Source organism: Mauremys reevesii, linkage group 2, assembly GCF_016161935.1.
Source record: "Mauremys reevesii isolate NIE-2019 linkage group 2, ASM1616193v1, whole genome shotgun sequence".
Classification (NCBI taxonomy): domain Eukaryota; kingdom Metazoa; phylum Chordata; order Testudines; family Geoemydidae; genus Mauremys; species Mauremys reevesii.
In genome coordinates, this window is record NC_052624.1 from 274,725,848 (window position 1) to 274,745,387 (window position 19,540).

Genomic DNA, 19,540 nt, shown 5'->3' on the forward strand with positions numbered 1-19,540 from the left:
TGCTGAACCAATCACAGCTCAGACAAATCTGAGAGCTAGGGCTGTATTTGTTTTTTAAATGAAAGTTTAGTTTTCTTCAGAGTCTAATACAACCATCACAGAAGTGTCAGTCTAGCTGGACGGCCAACACTGACTCTATCTGCCTTCCATCCCCTTCTGCAAGTTTGTGGGATGAGCTGCATCAGAAGGAGTGAACTCGAGCATGCTAACAGAATGATTGCTCACACCAATGCTTACTCCATCAGAAGACACAAAGCAGCCACATCACACATGTGTTGCCCTACATGTTTGTCCCCAAACTACCAGAATACCCAAGAAGTTCATATGGGAAGTTTGGAAAATTTGCTCTAATATCCTGCCTCATCTTTACATGAAAGTCTCTGTTTTAAAAGGCTTACGCTTGCAGATAAAGGCACAGAGAATCTTCTGGCTGATATAATGCAGTCAACAGACAAAAGAGAGCTCTCTTCAGAATCATCACTAAAGAAAAGGACAATTACCCAGTGGGATTTCGAGCAGGAAATATTTTACGTCTATTTGCTTTAGCACCTGAGGCACTACAAGCAATCTTCATAAATCTTTTTCCTGCGTCACAGTGGTCAATAAAACTAAATGTGACCTTGTGTAAAATGTGCTAGATTTTAATTACAATGGGGTTATGTGATAGATTAGGGCTAAATGTATTACGCTGTCAACCAATATGTCAAAGCTGGCAAACACAGTGATGCTGGGGCTCTGATTCTTTCTTTGCAATCTGTGTCATTGGCCTGAAGCCTGGTGCCTGGAGCTTTCACTTTTTTTTTAATATACTTCTTTGGCTTCCTGCATGTGAATGTGCGAAAAGCCATAGAGTTGTATCATTTGTCACAAGAAGAACTGAGCAAAAGAAGTCCTAATAGCTGTTCTGCTTTGGCTAACTGCATAAGTACTTATAATGTCTCTGCATATTTCAGCCGGCGATTGCATACATGAACTCGAGTCCTGTTTGTTCAGCCTAACACATATATGTAGCGCTGACCTTCCAAGGGGTGAAAGGTCATCATTAGAGCTAGTTGGAACATTTTCGACTCAGTGAAATTTGGATGACATATGCTGCTTTATCAAAGGCAAAATGTTTTGCAGAGCTGGATGCCGTGTAGTTGTCGGTCCCAGGATATTAGGGAGACAAGGTGGGTGAGGTCGTATCTTTTATTAGAGCAACTTCAGAGAGACAAGCTTTTGAGCCGCACAGGTGAGGGAAAGGAACTCCCAGTGTCACAACAAAATGCAAGGTGGATGAGATTGTTAGTTGCTCCATATTGGAATTGCCATCCTCCGGCCAGTTTTAGTCATCAGACATCTAGCTCCTACATTCAGCCAGGATGTGGTAGGAAACACAGATTCATGGTGAGGAACATGTTGAAGGAATAGAATGTGGAGGTGACCAGCTGCCGACTGACACCCTCTTCAGGAGGGAGTGTGGTGTGGCAGGTGTAAGGGAATGCAAGTCAAGATTTCTGCATTTGGTCTTCTTGCTGTAACACTATAGTATGATGTGACATGAGTTCTTTGTGTCTCAGTTTACTCATGAGTTTCAGGGGTCTAGTGATATAGCACACATCTTACTCATAGGTAAACTGAGGCATGGAGAAGAAGAAGGGTTTAGTTGTTTATGCACCGGACTAGGACTTGGGATTTGGGTGCAATTACTATCTCTGCCATAGACTTCCTTTCTGACTTCGGGGAAGTCACTTTATCTTCATGCACCACTATTCTCCCATTGATTCCATTCTCTCAGCGTTTGTCTGGCTTGTCTATTTAGACTGCATTGCTTTGGGGGCAGGGACTACCTTTTACTATGTGCAACAGATAGGCAATCATGGATGCAGTGATCAATGGCTCCATGTCTAGTTGGCAGCTGGTATCAAGTGGAGTGCCCCAAGGGTTGGTCCTGGGGCCGGTTTTGTTCAATATCTTCATTAATGATCTGGAGGATGGTGTGGACTGCACCCTCAACAAGTTTGCATATGACACTAAACTGGGAGGAGTGGTAGATATGCTGGAGGGTAGGGACAGGATACAGAGGGACCTAGACAAATTAGAGGACTGGGCCAAAAGAAACCTGATGAGGTTCAACAAGGACAAGTGCACAGTCCTGCACTTAGGACAGAAGAATCCCATTCACTGTTACAGACTAGGGACCGAATGGCTAGGCAGCAATTCTGCAGGAAAGGACCTAGAGGTTACAGTGGATGAGAAGCTGGATATGAGTCAACAGTGTTCCCTTCTTGCCAAGAAGGCTAATGGCATTTTGGGCTGTATAAGTAGCGGCATTGCCAGCAGATTGAGGGATATGATCATTCCCCTCTATTCAACATTGGTGAGGCCTCATCTGGAGTACTGTATCCAGTTTTGGGCCCCACACTAAAAGAAGGATGTGGAAAAATTGGAAAGAGTCCAGTGGAGGGCAACAAAATGATTAGGGGGCTGGAGCACATGACTTATGAGGAGAGGCTGAGGGAACTGGGATTGTTTAGTCTGCAGAAGAGAAGAATGAGGGGGGATTTGAGAGCTGCTTTCAACTACCTGAAAGGGGGTTCCAAAGAGGATGGAGCTAGGCTGTTCTCAGTGGTACCTGATGACAGAACAAGGAGTAATGGTCTCAAGTTGCAGTGCGGGAGGTTTAGGTTGGATATTAGGAAAAACTTTTTCACTAGGAGGGTGGTTAAGCACTGGAATGGGTTACGTAGGGAAGTGGTGGAATCTCCTTCCATAGAGGTTTTAAGGTCAGGCTTGACAAAGCCCTGGCTGGGATGATTTAGTTGGGAATTGATCCTGCTTTGAGCAGGGGGTTGGACTAGATGACCTCCTGAGGTCCCTTCCAACCCTGATATTCTATGACTCTATGATGGAAGCTGTAGAACTACAGGATTACAAATAATGTATAGCTGCTCAGTTTTCTGCCCTAAACCAGATCCCTTTCTATTCCAAAAATTAAAAAGTAATTAAGCCATCAAAATCTACACAAAACGAAATGAAATCAACCCAAAGGACTGATAGGTGCATGTCAATCATTGCAGGAGCAGAAAAAATCCTGTCTGCAACCATCTAATGACCCTCATATATAAAAACCCTATCTGCATCCATCTAATGCCTGGTAGTTAAGTGCAGCAATATATGTCAGGTTCATAAGAATGGCCTTACCAGGTCAGATGAATGGTCCATGTAGTCTTCTGACAGTGGCCAGGGCCAGAATTAACAGAATAGGGCAATATTTCAGTGATCTATCCCTATATTGTCCAGTGCCAGCTTCTGGCAGTCAGAGACTTAGGCACACCCAGAGCATGGGGTTGCACCCCTGTCCAACTTGGCTAGTAGCCATTGATGGGCCTATCCTTCATGAACTTAACTAATTCTCTGTTTTAACTCAGTTATGTTTTTGGCCCTTATAGCTTCCCCTGGCAATGAGTTCCACAGGTTGGCTGTGCATTGTGTGAAGAGGTATTTCGTTTAATTTTTTTAAACTTGATGCCTAATAATTTCATCAGGTGACCCTGGTTCTTGTGTTATGTGAAGCAGTAAATAGCACTTCCTTATTCACTTTCTCCACACCATTATTTGTGACATTACCCAGTATACAATCTGGATTGTTGAACAGCTGTTTCCTATCAATTATCCAACCTGGGGACCTTTTACAGTGCTTCACTGGGACAACAACCACTCCTGGTCTGCTCATACACAGCCTCCAGCATGTAAATTACTCCCAGCTTAGAGTATGAGTGCTATGGTCAGCCACTCTTGAATTACACTGCAGAGCAACACAAGCAAATCCCCATTCCCAGATATGTGCATCTTGTACTGCCCAGGCCTCTCCTGGACAACACAAGCTCATATAAAATCCATTATTTTATTCATAGAAAATGCTATGCAAGATCATTTGATCTCAAATGGAATTTCCGAAACACTTCAATCCAAGCACACTGATTTAGATAAAACTATAAAACAAGTTTATTAACTACAGAATGGTACATTTTCAGTGATTGTAAGTAATGAGGCATAAGAGTCAGAATTGGATACAAAGAAATAAAAGGTAAAACACAACTAACACCTGATTTAACAGGCTAAGTGTTTTCAAAGCAAAAGTCTCTCTCACCACATGGCTTGGCTATTTTACTGGCTAAATTCCTTTCTGCCAGGATCCCTCTCCAATCCAAAGATGCTTCCTTTTTTAAAAATCAGTGTCACATTAGCTATCCTCCAGTCATCTGGCACAGAGGTTAATTTAAGGAATAGGTTACTTATTCCACTTAGTAGTTCCACAATTTCATATTTGAGTTCCTTCAGAACTCTTGGGTGAATACAGTCTGGGTCTGGTGACTTATTAATGTTTAATTTATCAGTTTATTCTGAAACTTGCTCTATCAACACCTCAGTCTGGGATAGTTCCTCAGATGTGTCACATAAGAAGAATGGCCCAGGTGTGGGAATCTCCCTCATATCCTTTGCAGTGAAGACTGATGCAAATAATTCATTTAGTTTCCCCACAAAGGCCTTGTCTTCCTCGAGTGCCCCTTTGGCAATTCGATCATCCACTGGCCCCACTGATGGTTTGGCAGGCTTCCTGCTTCTGATGTACTTAAAGACATTTTTGTTGTTAGATTGTTTGTGTCTTTTGATGGTTGCTCTTCAAATTCTTTTTGGGCTTGCCTAATTATACTTTTACACTTAACTTGACAGAGTTGATGGTCCTTTCTTTTTTCCTCTGTAGGATTTGATTTCCAGTTTTTAAAGGATGCCTTTTTGCCCCTAACCTTTTTTAGTCTTTTGTTTAGACATGGTGACATTTTTTGGGTTCTCTTATTTCCCCCCACCCTCCCCCATTTTGGGTATACATTTAATTTGAGCCTCTTTTGTGGTGATTTTAAAAAGTTTCTATTCAGCTTAGATTCATGTCACTCTTATGACTGTTCCTTTTAATTTGTCTTTAACCAGTGTCCTCATTTTTGTGTAGTTCCCCTTTTTGAAGTTAAATGCGCCTGTGGAGGGTTTCTTTGGCATTTTTCCCCCCTACAAAGACGTTAAATTCAAACACAGCATGGTTGCTATTACCAAGCACTTCAGCAATATTGACCTCCTGGACCAGATCCTGTGTGCCATTAAGAATTGCCTCTCCTCTTGTGGGTTCCAGAAGGAGCAGTGATTAATGATGTCTAGATTTTTTTAATCTGTGTCGCCTCCTGAGGTCACATCTACCAAATCAGTTTGAGGATAGTTGAAATACCCCATTATTATTGAGTTTTCTTTTTTAGAGCCTCTGTAACTTCTCTGAGCATTTCACAATCATTGTCACGATCCTGGTCAGGTGGTCAGTAGTGTATTCCTATTGCTATATTCTTATTGTTCAAATATGGAATTTCTATCTACAGAGACTCTATGGTACAGTTTGATTCATTTACAATTTTTACTATATTTGACTCTATGCTTTCTTTCATATATAGCGGCCCTCCCGCACCAGCACAACCTAGTGTGTCATTCCTATATATTTTCTACCTTGGTATTACTGTGTCCCATTGATTATCATCATTCCTCCAAGTTTCTGTGATGCCAGTTATAGCAATATCCTCACTTAATGCCAGGCATTCAAGTTCACCGATCTTAGTATGTAGACTTCTAGCATTTGTATAGAAGCACTTATCAAATTGGTCAATATTTAGTTGTCTGCTTTCATGTGATGTAATTGAACTGGACTCTCTTTCATGTGACTGTTTCTCTTCAGCTCCTACCTGTACTTTATCAACTTCTATCCTCTTCTCTTTACTAGGACATACCTGTTAATAAATCCTCCTCTAAGGGACGTCTCCACCTGAACTCCGTGCTCCTCTGCAACTGTCGGCTTTCCCCTGGCCCTTTGTTTAAAATCTCCTCTACAACCGTTTTAATTTTACATGCCAGCAATTTGATTCCGTTTTGGTTTAAGTGGATCCCATCCTTTTCTGTATAGGCTCCTCCTTTCCCAAAAGATTACTCAGTTCCTAATACACCTAAAGCCCTTTTTTCCTACACCATTTTCTTAAGCATGCATTGAGACCCTGCAGTTGTGCCTGTCTACATGGCCTTGCGTGTGGAACTGGAAGCATTTCAGAAAATGCTACTATGGAAATCCTGGACTTTAATCTCTTACTTAGCAGCCAACATTTGGGTTGCAGGACCTTTCTCCTACCTTTCTCTATGGCATTGGGACCTACATGCACTCCAACCACCCAGCTCCTCCCCAGCACTGCAGAAACATCTGTCTTGATGTCTTGAGATTTGCAGCCAGCAGGCAATTCACCATGCAGTTCTGTTAGTCATCACAAACCCAACTATCTATATTTCTAATCAAATTCCATATTACTATTACCTGTCTGTTCCTAATAACTGGGATCACCTCCCCTGGAGAGTTGGGCCAATTAGGAATAAGTCTCTTACACTTTCAGAACTCCCCAGCTTCACAGGCAGGCCCAGTGAGGTCTGTAACCACAGTGGAGGAGGAGAAAGAAAATATGCCAAGACTGCAAACTCTCCTGGATAAAATGGCAAATCTGGAAATCAGAAAGGAAATACAGGAGCCTGCCAAGCCCTGGGCAGCAACGTAATAGCTTTCAGCACAGGAATTAAGGGAAGGGAGAACACAGACTTGGAAGAGTCCAAAGGGTGGACACAGACAAATATGAGAGGAACAGATGAATGATCACTCCAGTTTACAAAAGCCAAATGTTATGAATGGAATATGAGCAAGGCAACACCAGCTCAGCATTTTCCAAAAGGATCTGTAAATAATTCAACTGGAAAAAAAACCCAGAAATTGAAGGTGAAAGAAGATATCCAGTAAAATTCTCACTAAAACATCTTTTCCGGGAGTCTACCAAAATGCCCACCAACAGGAAAATCAACCGACTGTTAACACAGAGCTAGAAAACTACCCAGACAGCAAAACTGAAATGATTAAAACAAAGCATTTGTAGCAGCCTTAGAATCCCCAGCTCAACCATGAAATAGATACTTGCAATATTGAACCAAATACTTGCAATATTGAAAACACAGTGGGATGCAGGTCCATGAGTACGGCTCCTAAGTGCTGTTGTAATACAGATCAATAATAATAATAAACAGCTGTGTGGCCGCCAACTAGAAGCGGAGTAAGGATAACTTAGTGATGAGCAATATATAAATGCATATTTGTATTATTATTGTTTCTGTGTATTACAGAAGTGAGTAGGGTCACCAACTGAGATCAGGACCCTGCCATGCCAGGTACTGTACAAACAGAGAGGAAGAAACAATCCCTGTCCTGAGGAGCTTACAGTCTAAACAGAAAAGGCTGAAAAAGCGTAAGAACAAAACCAGAGGCACAGAGGGTGAGTTTCCCGAAAAATCTTAGGTGCCTATCTGCACCTAAATCCCAGAATCAGGCCACATTGGGATTCACAAAACCCCTGTTCAGCTGCCCCATAACCCTGTAGGTGCCGACATTCGCTTAGCACCTACATTTGTGCAGAAAAAGGTTCCTAGGTTCCTATATTTCTGCCTCTTGGCATGCACAGTGCAGCCCCTTCTAGGTGTCAGAAACCTAAGCCCCAGAGAAATCCACAAGAGACATTCCTCCCCTGAACTCACCTGTGAGGCCCAAGCCAGTAAGCGTGAGCAGAGCTTGCGCACCAGATCGGGCCCCTGTAGGCAAGCTTACACCCAAACCAGCTGGAATGTTAGGGTGTCCAGGTGTCTGGTTTTCGACTGGAACACCTGGTCGAAAAGAGACCCTGGCAGCTCCGGTCAGCACTGCCAACCAGGCTGTTAGAAGTCTGGTCAGCGCTGCTGCAGGTCTAAGGCAAGCTAGTCTCCACCTGTCCTGGCACCATGCTTCGCCCCAGAAGCAGCCAGCAGGTCCAGCTCCTAGGCAGGGGGGACATGGGGCTCCGTGTGCTGCCCCTGCACCAAGCACCGGCTCTGCACTCCCATTGGCTTGGAACTGTGGCCAATAGGAGCTGTGGAGGCGGTGCCGGCGGGCGAGAGTAGCGTTGTGTGCAGAACTGCCTGCCACACCTTTGCCTAGGAGCCAGACCTGCTGCTGGCTGCTTCTGGGGTGCAGCGCGGTCTGCAGTGCCAGGACAGGCAGAAAGCCTGCTTTAGTACCCCCGCTGCGCCACTGACTGGGAGCTGACGGAGGTAAGCCCATGCCTAAACCCCAAGTCCCAACCCCAGCCCCAGCCCTGAGTCCTTCCCCCAAACCCGGAGCCCCCTCCTGCACCCCAAACCCCTCATCCCTAGCCCCACCCTAGACCCTGCACCCCCAGACAGACCCATCAACCCCCCCTGCCCCGCCACCCACTGCCTCAACCTGAAGTCCCCTCCCACACCCTGAGCCGCTCATCCCCCGCCCCATCCCAGAGTCCGCACCCCCAGCCAAACCCATCACCCACTCCCGCATCTCAACCCCTGCCCCAGTCTGGAGCCCGCTGTCATACTCTGAACCCCTCATTTCTGGCCCCACCCCAGATCCCGCACCCCCAGTGAAAGCCCTCACCATCCTACACCCCAACCCCCTGCCCCAGCCCAGTGAAAGTGAGTGAGGGTGGGGGAGAGCGAGCCACCAAGGGAGGGGGAATGTCATGAGTGGGGGGCAGGGCCTCGGGGAAGGGGCGGGGCTAGGGAGTTCAGTTTTGTGGTATTAGAAAGTTGGCAACCCTAATGTTAGTCCTGTAGGGAGAGTGCTCACCTGGGATGTCTGAGACCCCCGGTTCATCCTCTGAGAGGAGAGAAGAGATCTGAACTGGGATTAACCACCTCAGATAAGTGCCTTAACTGCTGGACTATGGAATAGGCTGATTGGGCTGGGGCAGGGGTGGTCTCCCTCCTGTTGAAACTGTTCCACTTTGGATAAATAAAGTGTAATTGAAGCACAGTGACTGGATCCTGGGTCTTCCATGTGAGGGCTCTAACCATAAGGCTACAGAGTCAGAGTCATTCTTACGCTTTTACCCTCTCTCTCTCTGTCTCTCTCGCTCACTCTCATTCTGGCCCAATGATTTTTTCATTAGTTATCCTCAGTGGAACAGCTTCAACAGGAGAGAGTAAGGAAGTCCCCTGTCACAATATCCCCTAGCAAAGCGGTTACAGCATGGCCCTGAGATGGGCTAGATCCCTATTTAAATCTCTTCTCCCTCTCAGGTGGAGGTGGGACTTGAACCAGGTGAGTCCCTCAACCACAGGGTTAAAAGTTAGGAGGGAGGGTTCCCCCTTCTCCAGGCTTCTTGCCAAAATGGCATAAGTGCCTAACTCCAAGAGAGGGTTTGCAGCTGAGAATCCCAAGCGGAGGGAGGTGCCTTCCTGCAAGATGGACTTGTAGGCTGATGTCTGAGAGAGGGGTGGGACTTAGCATGCATCCTTGGTGTAGCCCAGTGGGGTAGTTTGCCTTTATTATATTTACTGCTTTGCCTTGTATTCTGCTTTGCATTATATTCAGCAGCAATGCAAGCAACCTACAGGCCTGTATCCTCTAAGACATTAGCTTCAGCATAAGGCTTGAGACCTATGATCTTTGAACAGATAAACTTTGCACAGATAAACGGCCCAGCGGAAAACCCCAAGTATTTGGGGAGCTGAAAATAGAATATAAGGGGAAGTTCTGGCCACAGGTAAATAATTCAACCACAGACGTGTCCTGGTAACAAACTGACGTTATGGGTTTGATTATTTGTTTTATTATAATAGGTTTATACGTCTATATTAGAGTATATTTTGGCTGTAACACAAGGGACCTGGAGGCCTTTCACCTAGATAGAGGGTGATGAGCTAAAGCATAAGGTCCATGTATGGCTGCGTCCTTTAACAGAGTATGTGTTAAAGCAGGTTGGCATAGGGGCTTTCCTAAGTTCATACTCTTTTAAACTTAACAGGTACACCACAACTTAGAACTTGGAAAGAACCAAAATAACCTGTTAGGACAAAACAAAATGTGATACCTAACCAGAAAAGGGCCATGGTAGTGGATGGACGTAAATAATAAGTTGAGATCATTAGTATAATAACCTATAGGAAAAAAGACACTCCAACGTTAGTAAGGTGAGGAAATACAAATAAGGAGAAGGGAAAAAATCTCCTACTGAATATGCATCATATATAACGGCGTCAGCATAACATATTATAAAAGTGGCATCACATCCTAGGGGCTGTAGGAGGGAGAGATGTAGTCCTTGGGAGGTGCCAGAATGATGGCCACTGTTGATGATGGGGAAGGTGATGGTGACGAGGAAGATGATGGCTAACATCTCAAGTTGTTCTACAAGGGATGGTGTGAGTATATGGGTGTGCAAATGTGCATTCTGTAGTATCTCTATTTATCTTACTGAGTTGGGGTGTTTGTGATTGTGCTAAATGTATTAATAAACTGTATTTATAAATATAAAAGAGTCCCTTTAGTGTGAGTGTTGCAACTGTGCACACCAAGGTTCCCAACTATATAATAATTTGAATAATACTGGGCCTAATCTTGGGGCAAGAACCTGGCAACCCTCAAAGTGAGAACTGGGGATTCTTAAGTAATCAATATAATTAATACATAATCTAAAGATCAGGCAACCTCGGCTCATCATCTCCCATTGGCAGGCTTAGGCAAGGAGCTTCCTAGTATGAATTGCAGTCTCAGGTGTCTGTCTCTCCCCATTCATTGTATAAGGAGCCAAGGCACTGAACTCAGTGTTGTTGAGTCCCATGTATTTCTATACTGCAAAATATAAACAAACAAAACCCCACAGCAGGGAGTCTCAGAGCCTGGGTCAACTGACTTGGGCTCGCTCTATAGGATTAAAAGGGGCAGTGCAGACTTTCCTTCTCTGGCTCTGAAACCCAGTAAGGGGTGCAGGTCTCAGACCCCAAGCTTCAGCCTAAGCAGGAACATCTACATGGCTATTTTGAGCCCCATAGGCTGAGCCCCGCGAGCCCGAAACACTTGATCCAGGCTCTAAGATTCGCTTCTGCAGATCTTTTTGCAGTGCAGACTTTCCCTTAGGGATTTTCTAGGTACCTAAAAGTTAGGCATGGTAATGCTTTGCACTATGTTGCCTACATCCCTTTGTGAAGCTAACCCACAGAGGTGATTGGACTAGCCTAATGTCATACAGCAGGTCAGTGGCACAGCTGAGAATAACTCAATGGCCTCCATCCAGGGCCCAACCCTCTAGACCACGTTGGTTCTCAGATAGATCAGACACAAACTTCTGGCCCTTTCCATCATGCAGGACTTTCACAGTTTAGCTCTCTTCTGCTTATCTGAGCTCTTGTCTCACTGCATTGTTTCCTAACCTTTCTGCTCACTAAGGGCAGATCTACAATACGGAGTTAAGTCGACCTAAGTTATGCAACTCCAGCTATGTTAATAATGTAGCTGGAGTTGACATACATGAGGTAGATTTATTGTGGTATACACCCCACGCTGGGTCAACAGGAGAAACTCTCCTGTTGACTTACCTTATGCTTCTCGTTGCGGTGGAGTATCAGAGTCATGGGAGAGTGATCGGCAGTCAATTTAGTGGGTCTTCACTAAATCAACCCCCAGTGGACTGATCACTGCAGTGTCGATCCCCCGGTAAGTGGAGACAAGCCCAAAGGATGACAGCCTTTTTTGCCCACTAAACCCGTCATCACCGTTGCTCCTTCTTTCACGCTAGCCCTTGTTCCTGGAATGCCTTTCCCAAGTCTGTTTTTACAGCCATTACTCTGTCCTCCTCCAAATCTCTTCCATGATGCCTAAACTGTCTAAAGACAATGACTCAGTAGGTGGCTTGTTAATGATTTATCATTAGCTCTATTTTGCCTATCTTATTTTTAAAAAAAACCTACAAAGAATGATAGATATAGCCGTGTGTTCCCACTGACTATCACATTTGTGTCCCCCACCCCCAGCCCTGTTTCTCCCTTCAGAAAAGAGTTACAAGAATGATTCCAGGTCTGGGAAATCTGCCTTATGGGGAGAGAGTAGAGAAGCTCAATCTATTCAGTTTATCCAGGTAGAGGTTAAGAGATGACTTGATCATAGTCCATAAATATCTACATGAGGAAATGATTTCTGATAGCAGAGGGCTCTTTAATCCAGCAGACAAAAAGCATAACAAGATCCAATGGCAGGAAACTGACATAAAATGATTTCAGACTAGAAATCAGATGTGAATTTTTCACAGTGAGGATAATTAACTGTTGGAACAACTTTCCTAGCAATGTGGCTAGGGAGACTCTGCCACATGTCACTTTAAATCACGCTAAATAATCATAATGGTCCCTTTTGGCCTGAAAATCGATTCATTGATACATGAATTTATGAATGGGCCCCAATTCTATCATGCTTAACACATAAGCAGGTGGCAGCCTCATTAGTTTCAATGAGGGTTATTGCAGGTGCAGAAATCTGTCCTGTGCTACAAGTTGCAGGATCTGGGTCTTGAATTAGCTCCCTAGGAAGGGGCTGTGTCTATTTTTGGTCTAGTTCAGGAAAGCTCATCCATTCAGGAAAGGCATTTGCACATGCTTAACTTTAAGCACTTATTTAATAACCAATCAAATCACTCAACCTAGTCTCCTGAACCTCAGTCAGAGCAATGGGGAAGTGAGCTGGCATAGCTAATATAATCATCATCTCTGAAGTGAAGGTTTTCAGAAATTCAGTAAACTGAACACCTAGCAGTGAATAATAAAAAGTCTCTGAGCTTTATGATAAGGAAAATTAGTAAAATAACTCTAAGAAAAAAGAATGGTACAAAAAATGAAGCATTATCATTACAAAAGTGAAACTCTGTGGAGGTGGGAGGGGTGTTCCCCTGCCCTACAGGTGAAAACCTACAGTATATGTAACAATATATGTAATCACAATGAGTCCCTCATTTGAACATGTTTCTGTTTACAGAGTCAACGCTTCTGATGGGAGAGTCAAAGCTTTATTTGGCTTGGGCCTTTGAAAGCCGATGCAGCTTTCTCTTACTCAATGATTTAGCATGAAAGAAATGGGAGCTATTATCTGACAAGCCTCCAAAAGATTATAATTAAGGTGACAGGCCTGCAAGAGTATTTCACATCTCTTTCTATAGCTAGCACTATAAATTGAGGATGCTACATCACTTTCCTATACAACTGAAGCTGCACAGAAACACTAACCCTCGATACTCAGTGACTTGAAAGCCCACCCTGCCACCCTCCCTTCCTTCATCATAAATGGATGGATGATGACAAGGGAAGAAGTTTAGCACCTCTTGGGGACAACCTTCATCTTAAATAAAAGGTTAAACTGTTTATCCTATTCTGGTTCTTTCCCCCTCTCCCTGAAAGGACATAGCGATTACCATTTTACCTAGCTGATTTCTGGTCACTTTAAGATCAAAGTTGGAAGCTGTCAGGTCTTCAAATAAATTCATTTTTGCACTTCGTAGGCCATCCCTACTTGTTCCCAGTGTTGGGGAAATAGTTCTTTTGCACTTGTTCTGCTCAAACCACACAGAATTCTATTCACCCACTCACCCTGGTGAATAATTGTTTTTTGTCAGGCAAGGAAAATAGTTTTTTTGAGTCATCCTGGAAAAAGTGAGTGAGTAGGTTTTGCATCATCATTGGTATGTTTTCATGGTGGTTTCACAAGTGTGAGCTAACCTACTTGGTAAAAGTGAAGGGGTCACATGTGGGTGACATAGAACATACAAGGATCAAGAATTCAGGGTTTCATGCAAAAAACATTCAAGGATGGAGCCTATTTTTAACATTCTTGCATGTTCCGTGCATGATCCTTTCCTCTTGTGATCATCGTGCACTTTTGTTAGTACGAGTACATAAAATTAGTCCAGACATCACAGTTATGGGATAATGCAAATAACACCAGGGCTGCTAACTTTCTGTGGCACAAGTCAAGGAGTTCAAATAATGTGTAGCCATTTCTCTTCCCTCACACCAGAGACCACCTTTGGTGAGAGTACACAGAGGAACACCTAAGTCACTAAGACTGTAGATGTCCTACCAAACTGGCAGAGAGGGCTGTCAAGTAATATGCAATGGCACAAGTATCTATTGGATTTAATAATAAATAATCATAATAATTAATAAAGGCATTGGTAAGTAAAGATGGTTTAGATATGATTCTGACCCATGCAACCGAGTCGAGATTTGGATCCGACCTTGCCTAAAGTCTGAAAAAGTTTGGATCAACAGTTATTACACAAGTGGCCCTAAAGTTCAGCTCTAGATCTGAACTTCCTTGGACATTAAGGAGGTTTGTATCGAGGATTGGGTCCATCTCTAATAAAAGAGGTTGTGAGCTATGGCAAGGAGCATCCATCCATTAGAAATTCCTGGAAATTATCTGATGCTGTCTTCTCTTTTGGAATCATGCTGGCAAACTCTAAACACTCATTTTTTTAATTGAAGTTGTGCATTTTCTTCCTAAGAAGTGCCTGCCATGTTAAAAGCAGACACGCCACTGTCATATCTGAGTCACGCTTTCCTTTGGTCGCTATCACATAAAGAGATTATGCCCTCATAAAACATGTCAGCTCTTGAGCTGATTGGGGCCAGGATCCCTAACGACCGAAGCCACAAAGAACACAATGCAACAACATACACTTGCATCAGATACATTTATGTTCATGTTTCAAGTCATTAATTTGGGTGGAAGTGATGGAGAATTGGCTTATAGGCATGTCAGCTTAGTGGTTAAGCTACAATAACCAAGCTGCTACATCAAAACATGAATGGAAAGGACTGAGGTACATGGCCAGGAAGAAGCTGTGTGAGGTCCCCGGACTTCTGGAGGTAGGGGAAGACCATGAGAGACCCCAGGCAACAACAAGGATGAAACAAGGTGTGGGAAAAGTGTCCAATCTGAGTATGGCAAAGCCTCAGGTCACTGAAGTGAAGATCATCAGTGCATGACGGAGCAGTCCAGTCAGAGACGTGTGGGTCAAGTTTTTTTGTGTGTGTGTGTGTGCGTGGGGTGTCATTCATTTTATCCTAAAGTTTCTCAGTGCATCATGGTCATTTTATTATAGCTGGCCACCGTTAGTTAAGGTTGCCTGCACTTTTGATTATAAGATCCAGGTTTCAGTTGCTTGTAATATCACCAAACTTATGCTGTTTGAGTTGAAATTGTACACACTGAGCAGCTGCCCGAAGCTGAGTGTTTTGGGAAACTGTCAGCTAAAATTGTTCAATCATGTCCAAAAACAAGCATCGGGAAACACATTGTTTTGCCCGTGTTAAATCATTTGTATAGTTGTTGTGTTGAGAAGCTCTAACATCTCCATGCTTTGGTGCAGAGAATTGAAATTTGGCAAAGCGGTCACCCCAGCATCCAGGAAGTGATGTTTGCTGTCTCTGTGAAACTCCTCCCAAATCTGGTCACAATATGAGCTTCAGAAAAACGTCAATTCATACATGCTAGAGATTGAGAGCTAAATTCCCCAAAGAGTCCACCTGTACTGAGAATGCCCCATCCTCTCACAGCAACTAGTGCTATCCAGTCTGCACCTGTGCCATCCCCACATAGTGACAGGGCATGCACCATCCCAGGGATACAGGGCCAGAGCAAGACTTTCCCTGAAATTGTTCCTCCCAGCAGCTGGGGAGCTGCTGTGGTGTCCAGCATCTGAACTGAAAACAGAGAAACTGCCTGTCATGTGCTTTTAACAACCCTCCAGCTGGCACCCAAGCAACATGAAGAGGAGGAAGCAAACCTGACTTGACGGCAGAGGATGAGGAATGATGGTGTTGGAGAGAGAAGAGATGCAGAACCCAATATTTTCCTGAGCACATTCCACTGAGACTTCCAATAAAAGGATGGATTAATATAAATTCTGGTGGTTGTTTTTGTGATATGGACCCACTTGTCCACTGGGAACTGGATGGAGGCCTCCAAACTCATTTTTTTTAAGCTCCCAGATAGCCATCAGAAGGTAACAACATTTCATTATTACTGACCAGGACTGGATTTGAATTGGCAAGTGAAAGGAAAAATGGCCTCTACCCCTTTTTGTCCTTGCTCTTGAACTGTGTGGCACCTGTGAAAGGCAGCATTAGGGAAACATTAACATGTGGAAGCTGACAGTCCTGTCTTCATTTTATGTATGCATATTGTGTACGACTCTATTCCATGTCTTTTGGAAGGACCCGTTCTTCTGTAATTTAAGCAAAGACACTGTCATTTAATAAAATATGTCCTTCTCTTCCTTCCAAGAGCTGACAGTGGCACCTAATTCTGTGCTGATTTATGGTAGATTTATGCAGAAACACACTTTTGTATACTTCTTGAATAATGGCGAGCACAATTATTAAGCTTCTGGTTTTTACAACCTTTAGAAAAGATTGATTTTTGGTCATTCCCGTCTCAGCTGGGCTTAGCCTGAGCCATGATGTAAACAGACTGTGACCTGATGGAATATTAATCTATGCACCAAACTGCTCCCTGAGGCTGAATAATTCTTTCAGTCTTAAGAAGAAAACAAGTCTCCAGTGTTTTGTTTAGTAAATCACTTAACAGGAGGTCACAGCGGTTGCGTGTCCAGGTTAAACAATATTTATTATTGAGTAAATATAGACAAGCCCTCCTGTGCGACATTCTAATTTGGCAGAAGGGAAAATCGCCATCAGGAGGGGTTGCATACATGATGGGAATCTTACGCCTCAGAGCAATTTTCCTTCTTTAAATGCAGGATTTTGCAAAGTGCAGCATGCACATTTATTGCATGCTATTCTTGAAAGCCAGATTTGCATGGAGATGCCTATGCAGAGGTCAGCAAGAGAAGTCATTTTCAGCTAATTTCACAGTCCAAATGAATCGTGGTGCTTTAATGTGTGAAAAGTGTTGCAGCGAATGCCTTTTCTTCCTTGTTTAATTAAAAAAAAAAGACCATCTTGTCTGTCTATTTAAGACACCATTCACCTTGGTATCCAAGCCCTATACATATTGCTCTGTTTAACAACCTACAGAGTCTTATGTCCAGCTACGTAACCCTCATTACCATAGTAGTTTATACAGGGTCATGAATTTATCCTGAAAGGAAGAGAAGCATAATCTCCATTTTACAGTAGAAGGACAGAGGCATAGAGAGATTAAGTGATATGACCAAGGTCACACAGGGAGCCGGTGGAAGAGCTGTAGATTGATCCCAGCTCTCCTGAAATCCAGTCCATTATCTTGACAGCAAGATCTTCTTCCTTCGTTGTTTTCCTCTCCTGAGCTCCCTCTGATTTTTCTTTCTTCCTTTGTCTTCAGTTTCTTTCCTTCTTTTTCTTTCTCCTTATTCTTTGCACTTATATTTTTTAGCCATCAAGCCCCAGGGACGGGACCTAAGTTGTCTGCACTTCCTCCAAAGAATGAGAATAATAAAAAGTCACGTCTGTCAAGGTTTAGAGTGAACAGTGATTTAATTAGCGGCATAACTCAGACAGCATTAATAGGGATGTTAATTAGATTGGTTTGCTAGTAAAATACCTATAAAAATCATTGTCAATATTCCCCGAAGGGATCATGTAAATCCAAGGCCAAGAGTTAATAGGTTAGAATTAAGTGGAAGATTAATAAAAAAAGATATCCTGTCATGGAACTGTCTCGTGAATGATTATGTTCTAAGTAATTGTTGGTCTAGTCTTTATGGCAGCACAAGAGCAGGCTGGGGAGAGGAAGAAGACGTTTTCAGCTAGGAGTGGGTATTGGTTGAGATACACTAAAATGAAGCCTTATCACAACATGAGCTCTGTTGCTCTGAAATAGGGAGGGTTTTCTTCAGTTTTGTGTAGGGAAATGATAAACCATGAAAACCATGACAAAGTACGGCTGCTGTCCTGCTCTGAATCTTCCCCAGTGTATAGTAATAACTGTGCAGCCCACTGCCTGCATGTTGTTGCTTCTTTTATATCTCTACTGACACCTTAGGGCTGTTAACATAAAGAAGGGAAAGCTGACCTTAGAAGCCAATGTAAAAAAAAACACAGACGCAACACATAGCAATGCCCAAGGGTGCTCAATATCCATGCAGTTGAGGTGAGGCAGCCAGCCATTTCCCTCCCTTTTTTGTTCCATAAACTTTCTTTTCCTTTTCTTTTAACCATCCCTTTCCATTTATGTCAAACTCTTTTCCCGCTCTGTTATCCAGGACCCCAATTCAGCACTTCAGCACGTGCTTCACTTTGGGCATGTTCTTCATTCCAAATGACATCAATGGAACTTTAGCGCATGCTTATGTGCTTTGCTGAACCAGGGCCTACAAGCTGCCTTACACTGAAAACTTAGGTTGGCATAGTGACATCTCTCTGAGGTAAATTCACACCCCTGAGAGCCATTGCTACGCTGACCTAACCCTCAGTGCGGACAGCGCTACATTGACGGAAGACTTCTTCCATCGACCCAGCTGCTGCCTCTTGGGGAGGTGAATTAACTACAGTGATGGAGAACTGTGCAGCACGTGTTCTGCTGTGATATTTTAAGTATAGATGTAGCCTAGGATTCTAAGTCCTTCCACCTTCTTTATGGTTTGACTCTGCTTCTTCAGCTTCTACCCACTCATTCTGCCTCTTTATTCTTTCTCCTGATATTTCTTCTCTTTTATAGGATCCTGACCTATGTAATTCAGGCCCAACCTACTATACCCAAATTTTATTTCCATACCCTAAGAAATTTATGGGTACCTTTCTCCTATAGGTTAGTGGATTATGACACTTACTTTCTAAATATATTAATAAGGATTATCTCACTCCAAAACTGCCAACCTAGGCTCTCTTGATGACCTCCAAGTTGTGGTGTACCCTGCGGTTACCAGCCGGTTATAGATGCTGGATAAACCTGTGATGTGATGTGGATAGTTCCTCCCTTTGGTTTCCCCAAAGTTCAGGGACCATTCTTATCTGTGCCAAAGGTTGCCAGCTTTTATGCTGACATATTCATTACTGATTATACTTTCTGATATATAGCAGATCTTACAGGCCGGTAAGATTCTTGCATTTCAGCAAAACTTATTATTAGGAAACACATTCCTCAACACATGCTAAATTCCAAGGAAAGAACACTGATAAAATATAAGAATAAAATGGATTAATTTCAGAAGAAGAAACACATTAATTGATACTGCTGGCTGGATTAGTAGGATGTAATAGCTAACAAAATAATCTTATGGGCTACACTTGGACTTTTTTGACCAATTGGAAGTGAGAGACAAAGTACGTCAATTGAACTGCGTTTCCCCTTCCCTAGTTCAGCAATATTAAAGACACCATAATACAGGCTCAACTTAAACGTATGCCCCAATTAAAAAAAAAACATAGTAAGAGAACCAAAAAAAAGCCACCATGGTTAAACAACAAAGTAAAAGAAGCCGTGAGAGGCAAAAGAGCATCCTTTAAGAAGTGGAAGATAAATCCTAATGAGGAAAATAGAAAAGAGCATAAACTCTGGTAAATGAAGTGTAAAAATATAATTAGAAAGCCCAAAAATGAATTTGAAGAACAGCTAGCCAAAGACTTCAAAAGTAATAGCAATTTTTTTTTAAATACATCAGTG

The 19,540-nt window shown here is 43.2% G+C and overlaps 1 long non-coding RNA gene across 1 annotated transcript; it reads left to right on the forward strand.

The window, feature by feature from the left end:
• The first annotated feature begins 11,436 nt into the window (after positions 1-11,436).
• LOC120396533 lies at positions 11,437-13,298 on the forward strand. Its single transcript, XR_005593209.1, has 3 exons — positions 11,437-11,602; positions 11,920-12,023; positions 12,914-13,298. It is a non-coding gene; the product is annotated as an uncharacterized LOC120396533 (long non-coding RNA).
• The last annotated feature ends 6,242 nt before the right edge of the window (positions 13,299-19,540 follow it).